Here is a 6,000-nt window from a genome sequence, read left to right on the forward strand (position 1 = left end):
AAGAATATATGCACATTTAAAATATCACGCAGTCTTGACATCTAGGGTTTAGTTCCTCTTTAAGGTGAAGATGATTTTTAAAGAACAGACTCAACATCGGCCGGTTATGAGGGCGCTGTCTTGTCTGGTGCAAATGAGTACAGCTACACGTTACTTTAACAACAAAGGGTAGTGGTATGTTGTGGCTACTTATCTGAATGGCTTGCTTCAATAAATTTTCTGACATAGCCAGCTCACAAATGTTTTTGTAGTTTTACACTTAATGACCCCAATGTGTATATGGGCAAATTAAAGTCACTTACTTATATATATATATATATAAAATATATTTACCCCAGTAAGGCCCTCTATAAATTCATATTTATTCAACTGAAATGTAAATCACATTAAGAAGAATGGCACACATGAATAGGTGGGTAAATGTGGATTAAGACGTCACAACACACGTTTGCTTACCCTCTCACTTTCCTGAAGATCGCATCGTGCCGCTCTTTTTCATTGCTGGAGTTGGCATCTCGTCTAGTGCTTCGTGAAGGAACCCATCTCTGAACGCTTTGCCCTGGGGTTTTCCCCAGGAACTCGCTGCGAAAACCCAAAGGAGAACATTCGTATTCCACAAACCGCTAGTGTATCATTTCTTTACTCAAAAATTACTAAGTAGGATGACTTAATGGCTTCAAATGACCGTGAGTTCCAGGTGCGGATTAAAGCATCGCCAGATAGCTGGCAACTGACAGGTTACGCAGCGATTGTTAAATTGCGGGAGGAGAACGGTTGTCGCAGTGACACACCTGTTGCCGACAGTCTTGGGATAGTGCTGAGGTGTACCCCTACCACCTCCTCCCCCCGAAGAAGCACTGCGCCAGGGAGCATAAGCAAAAAGACACGCGATATTAAAATTTACAATAGGCCTTAATTTGTTACGATGATGAGCAGCGGAAGTGTTACGTAGCAACTGTACACGAATAAATAAATAATGCATGCAGTTGATGCTTGCTAATAAATGATTTAGTTTAAAAAAAAAAAAAAAAAAAACAGTGTAACGATCTAATGAGATTTAATACAAGTGCTGGTGCTGTAATGGTAGCAGTCCAATGAAAAGCATGCATCGACAAGTCAAATTTAGCACATTTTTTGATGCTGTTTCAGACAAATACAATAATATTTCAATAATACACTGCTTAACAATAGTATTAGAGCACCTGTTATTAAAAACAAACGTATCCAGCATCATGCTTTAATGCGGACTCTTTCAATTTTAGCCGGCTGACAACATTAACAGCAATTCACACGGAATTCACCTTGCTATAATTAAAATAATTAACCATGCTTAACATTCAAGCACTGAAGCTCAATTTTCAAGAATGCAAGTAAAAAAAATTTGAATTTGACTGCATAATCCAGAAAATACTGAGCTTGACTATTTTTCAGAAGTTTTTGCAAAACAGCACATTTGAAAATCATGGATAAAAACAAGAATGATATTTTGACATTTAAAAAAACATCATTTGGGTTATAAATCTGCATTATGGTGTATGAACTAGGACCATAATGATAAGTCAAGATTTGATTTGTATATTGATTTCTGAACGGTTCGAAACACAATTAGATTTTTTGGGGGTTGTGTGGAGGAGTAAAAAAAAAAATACAAAATTTTGATAGCAAAAACTGGATTATTTACTAAAACCCTTAATTATAAAAATATATAAATACTGTCTCTGGGTTAAGACTTCATGTCGTTACTTAAAGCAGAAATTAAAATATATCTAAAATCAAATAAACTTTTTTCTCTAACAAAACACTCTAAAAAATAGAAATAAACTCCATCGTAAAGATTAAGTATAGGAAACACCCAACTTAAATTAATTACAAGATGGTGTCTTTGAAGGCGCACTAACGTGATGATGGTGTCCGTGATTTGGATAGGTTTTTAGAAGCACCTAATGCCAATAATCTTTTCAACAATGCTATTTCCATCTCTGTTCTCAATAGAGTTTAGGAAATGCTCCCATACTGCAGACAAATGATCTTAGAAGGTCCACAATTTCAGGGTAATTAGTCATACTTGCCAAGTTTACTTCTCTCCTACGCTCTGCTCTTATCAGTGTTGAACTAGCATTAGCGGTAGCACGTTTTGCTCACCCCTGTCAGATGACCGTCACCAGAAAAAGTAGCTGCATGGCACACAGTTGGAGGAGGTTTGATTAAGAAATTAATCTTAAATGTAGGCTCATGTTTTATTAAATTTACTTTAAATAATAACAATACAAATAATTCCATTAAATTTGGTAGCACTGTGAGCTAATATGGCTGAAACTGGATTGGAGGTATCAATTTTGGGAGTGGGAAGAGGCGTGTCACGGTTCTGTCATTAAAAAAGCAACAGGTTCATTTCCTAAGAGTGTAGCAATTTTGGCTTCGAAGTGTGTATTGTAACAGACTTGGCATTAACCATTACAGAAACATAAAAACCTGATATTGGTCGTTACCATTACCAAAAATATTACATTGGGTGCTGCCCTAAAACATTTTTTTTTAATAAGGTCATCAAAATTGAACAAAGAAATTACATATTTAGTCCATGTTGACATTTTAAGTAATGTTACAAACTACAACCACAATAGTGAACATTGTTTAACGAATGACACTGACAATTTTTATCTTTGCTATGGCAGAATTGTTTTGGATCTCACTTGTGTTCCTAAAGTGTCATGGGATCGTATTTTATAGGTTAAACAGAACATTGTGTTATTGTCAAATAAAACAAGTAAATTAATGTCACTGTGTGCTTGAGTTATAGAGGTGCACCGACAGTTGTTTACGCTTGGAGCCCACTACAGTCCAACTACGGTCGTGGTGCGTGTACTCTTTATCTAAACTACATCTCACTCTCTCACTCTCACACACACACACACACACACTCAATGACATGCACAATGGAGCGGGCTTGTGCAGTCATCCACCACTCAGAGGACTCAAATCATCACAAGGCTTGTATCAACAGTACAGAACATCCCACCCCCCTCTGTCCCCCGCCTCCTCACTTTGCCCCTCCGGCTGTACAAACAGCCATTTTGAGCCTTTCCCACATCCTGCTTTGTTCTTAGCAGCCGGAAGTTCCACAGAGGTGGAGTAGGAGGAAAATAGAAATACAGCACAACACAGGTAGATGATTACCTGAAACGAGAAGCACCCCCTTCTGCAATCACACTCTCCACTTTGGCGGCTTGACAATGAAGAATAGTGGAAAGAATAAGGATAATAGGAAGGGATGGGGGAAAACGGTCCTGGGGGAGAAATAAGAGGAACGACAACTGAGTCAATAGCTGAACAATCACACACTAACCATGACCAATAATCCAACAGGAAATAACCTGTGTTTTATTTCACATTTAAAACACGTAGTAGCTTCCTTTACTGACTGGCCTCGTCATTGACGAATACGCACAATATGAAAGCACGCAAGAGGAAAAATGCGACGATGCGCGCATGATGCAGTTTCCGTTTTTACATTTAATGTCCATCCGTATATGCCTCTGCGATGGGTCGGAGACGAATGGCAAGACGTGGGGGGAAAAAAGTGATTCCAGACAGTCTTTGTTGGAACAATGAACGCCCTCCCCCAACCCCGTCTCTCTGGGCTAGCCGGCTAATTCGAACGAGCTAACCCGGTCGAGGTCGCTCGCTAAAAAGAAAGAAAAAGATGCAATTATCGGCAAATTGCTAACTAGTTGTGTTTTTATTGTTACCACAATTAGATTATATGAACTGTCTAATGCGACATGACGGCTAATCTGGTTGCTAAAACAAACGTTGACGTTCCAATACAGCAAGGCGCCGCTTACCGAAGTACCGAATTCAGACACCGCAGACGACTGTATCCGGCGATAAATTGCATTTATTAACACGTCGAATCAGAGTACTATCACAGAGTCGACGACGCCGTTGTAGCCAGGGCTAGGCTAGTAGCAGCCGGCTCGGATGCTAGCATGCTAACAGCTAGTGCGAAAAGATGGCAATTTTTTAGTTGTCAGCAGGCGCGGCGCCATTTTGGATCAACCGGTGCGGCGTTCGGTGAGGGGGGGAAAAAATCCTTCCTTACCTTCACCAAGGCACCGTCAGTTTTGTAAAAGTTTCGTGACTACCAAAGGAAAAAAAGGAACGGTGGTAAAGACAAGCACGAGTGGACTCTGTGACAGCAAACAGGTTGGCGAGCAGCAAAAAACACAGGCAGACGCATCAATCTGTCCTTTTAGCTCGCTTGGGCTTGTTTGCATGGTTAGCTGCCTAGCTGTTTCACTGAACGTGAGGTACGCAAGTCGCCAATCAAAGCCTTTCGTATCTATGACCTACGTTGTTGCTGGGCCGATTCTGACCAATTAAAAGCTAGAAACACATTATGAGGCGTTAGCTGTAATATCGCCAGCCAATGAAATGCTTCGTTTAAAGACAACAGACTGCCCTCTCTTGGCTGATTGACGTCTCATTTAACATCTGCAGTGACGTCTCATCGGCAGTGCAGGAAACTACAGTACCGTACTGTGTTTTGGGTATTCTTTATAAATACAAAGTGATCCATGTGAAAGTTTTGAAAATAATGAATTAAAATAGAATGGTGTCATTAGTACATTACATCTTATGCAAATCATTCAGTTGGGGCGCATGCAAAATACATACAGATTCATCTCCATCAATTACAATATGGTAGAAAAGTTCATTTATTGCAGTACTCATACATTGTATAGATTAATTAAACACACGGGGAAATACTTTGAGGGGAAATCCATGCAAAAAAAAAAATTTAAAAATCATTTTCATTGTCTTTTTTTTCAAACGTAATACTGTATTCTAGTTTCTAGAGATGATGAAATTTGGGTTTTCGTTTACCGTATGCTATAATCATCAAAATTATACATATATATTGGAAAAATATGAAATATTACACTGAGTGTGTGTAGTGCATCTTATAGTATAAGTTGCACTTTTTGAATTGAATTCCCTAGCTAAATTAAGCTTTTGATACTATTCTAATTTATTGAGATGTACTTTACCTGTTTAAAATTCTGTTTTCGTTTCTTTTTAATGCACCGAATTTAAACAAACTCAGACATATAAATAATTTCCATATAATTTTTTTTTTAGCAGTACTTAATTATTTAAATCATGATTTGAATTATTGATAGAAACAATATAGACAGTGGTAGCTTTTAACCAGTAAATTGTTTAATTTAATTGAGATTTAAGAGAAGTAATTAACATTTTATTAAACAGATCTATTGGTAAAAAGTTTACAGTCATACAATAGTATGTATATATATAACAAATTAGGTAACTTTGATCAAATTAAACAGCTATCATTCACTAATTATAATATCAATATGTATCAGCCTCACGATATGATGGCGGGGAGGAGGCACGGTGGCCGACTGGTTACAGCGTCAGCCTCACAGTTCTGAGGACCCGGGTTCAATCCCCGGCCCCGCCTGTGTGGAGTTTGCATGTTCTCCCCGTGCCTGTGTGGGTTTTCTCCGAGCACTCCGGTTTCCTCCCACATCCCAAAAACATGCATTAATTGGAGACTCTAAATTGCCCGTAGGCATGACTGTGAGTGCGAATGGTTGTTTGTTTCTATGTGCCCTGCGATTGGCTGGCAACCAGTTCAGGGTGTTCCCCACCTCCTGCCCGATGACTGCTGGGATAGGCTCCAGCACGCCCGCGACCCTAGTGAGGAGAAGCGGATCTGAAAATGGATGGATGGATTGTATATACTACATCAAAAGTAAAATAAAATACCTTAATTTTGAAAAAGCTCAATTTTAAGGCTGGAGACAACCCGATTAAAAGTGAAATCAACAACAACAACATAACGTGCGCGCGCACACACACACACACACACGTTTCAACGAAAATTGAAGACTGGCTTCCAATTTACCTCAGTCTCCACTAGATAGCAGAATAGTCCATCCTATTAAGAAACCTGACGGAAAAAGACAAACTGTA

General features: G+C 39.0%; 1 protein-coding gene across 1 annotated transcript in view; it reads right to left on the bottom strand.

Annotated features, from left to right (window-relative positions):
* Positions 1 to 4,120, bottom strand: part of eif4g2b (eukaryotic translation initiation factor 4, gamma 2b) — a 28,676-nt gene extending 24,556 nt beyond the window's left edge. The window contains exons 1-3 of the mRNA XM_061773935.1: positions 4,103 to 4,120; positions 3,178 to 3,287; positions 457 to 582 (exon numbers count right to left, since the gene is read on the bottom strand). The gene's annotated coding sequence lies outside the window, so the exon portion shown is untranslated. The remainder of the gene's footprint in view (positions 1 to 456; positions 583 to 3,177; positions 3,288 to 4,102) is intronic.
* Between the last annotated feature and the right edge of the window lie 1,880 nt (positions 4,121 to 6,000).

Source organism: Phyllopteryx taeniolatus, chromosome 5 (genome assembly GCF_024500385.1).
Source record: "Phyllopteryx taeniolatus isolate TA_2022b chromosome 5, UOR_Ptae_1.2, whole genome shotgun sequence".
NCBI lineage: Eukaryota > Metazoa > Chordata > Actinopteri > Syngnathiformes > Syngnathidae > Phyllopteryx > Phyllopteryx taeniolatus.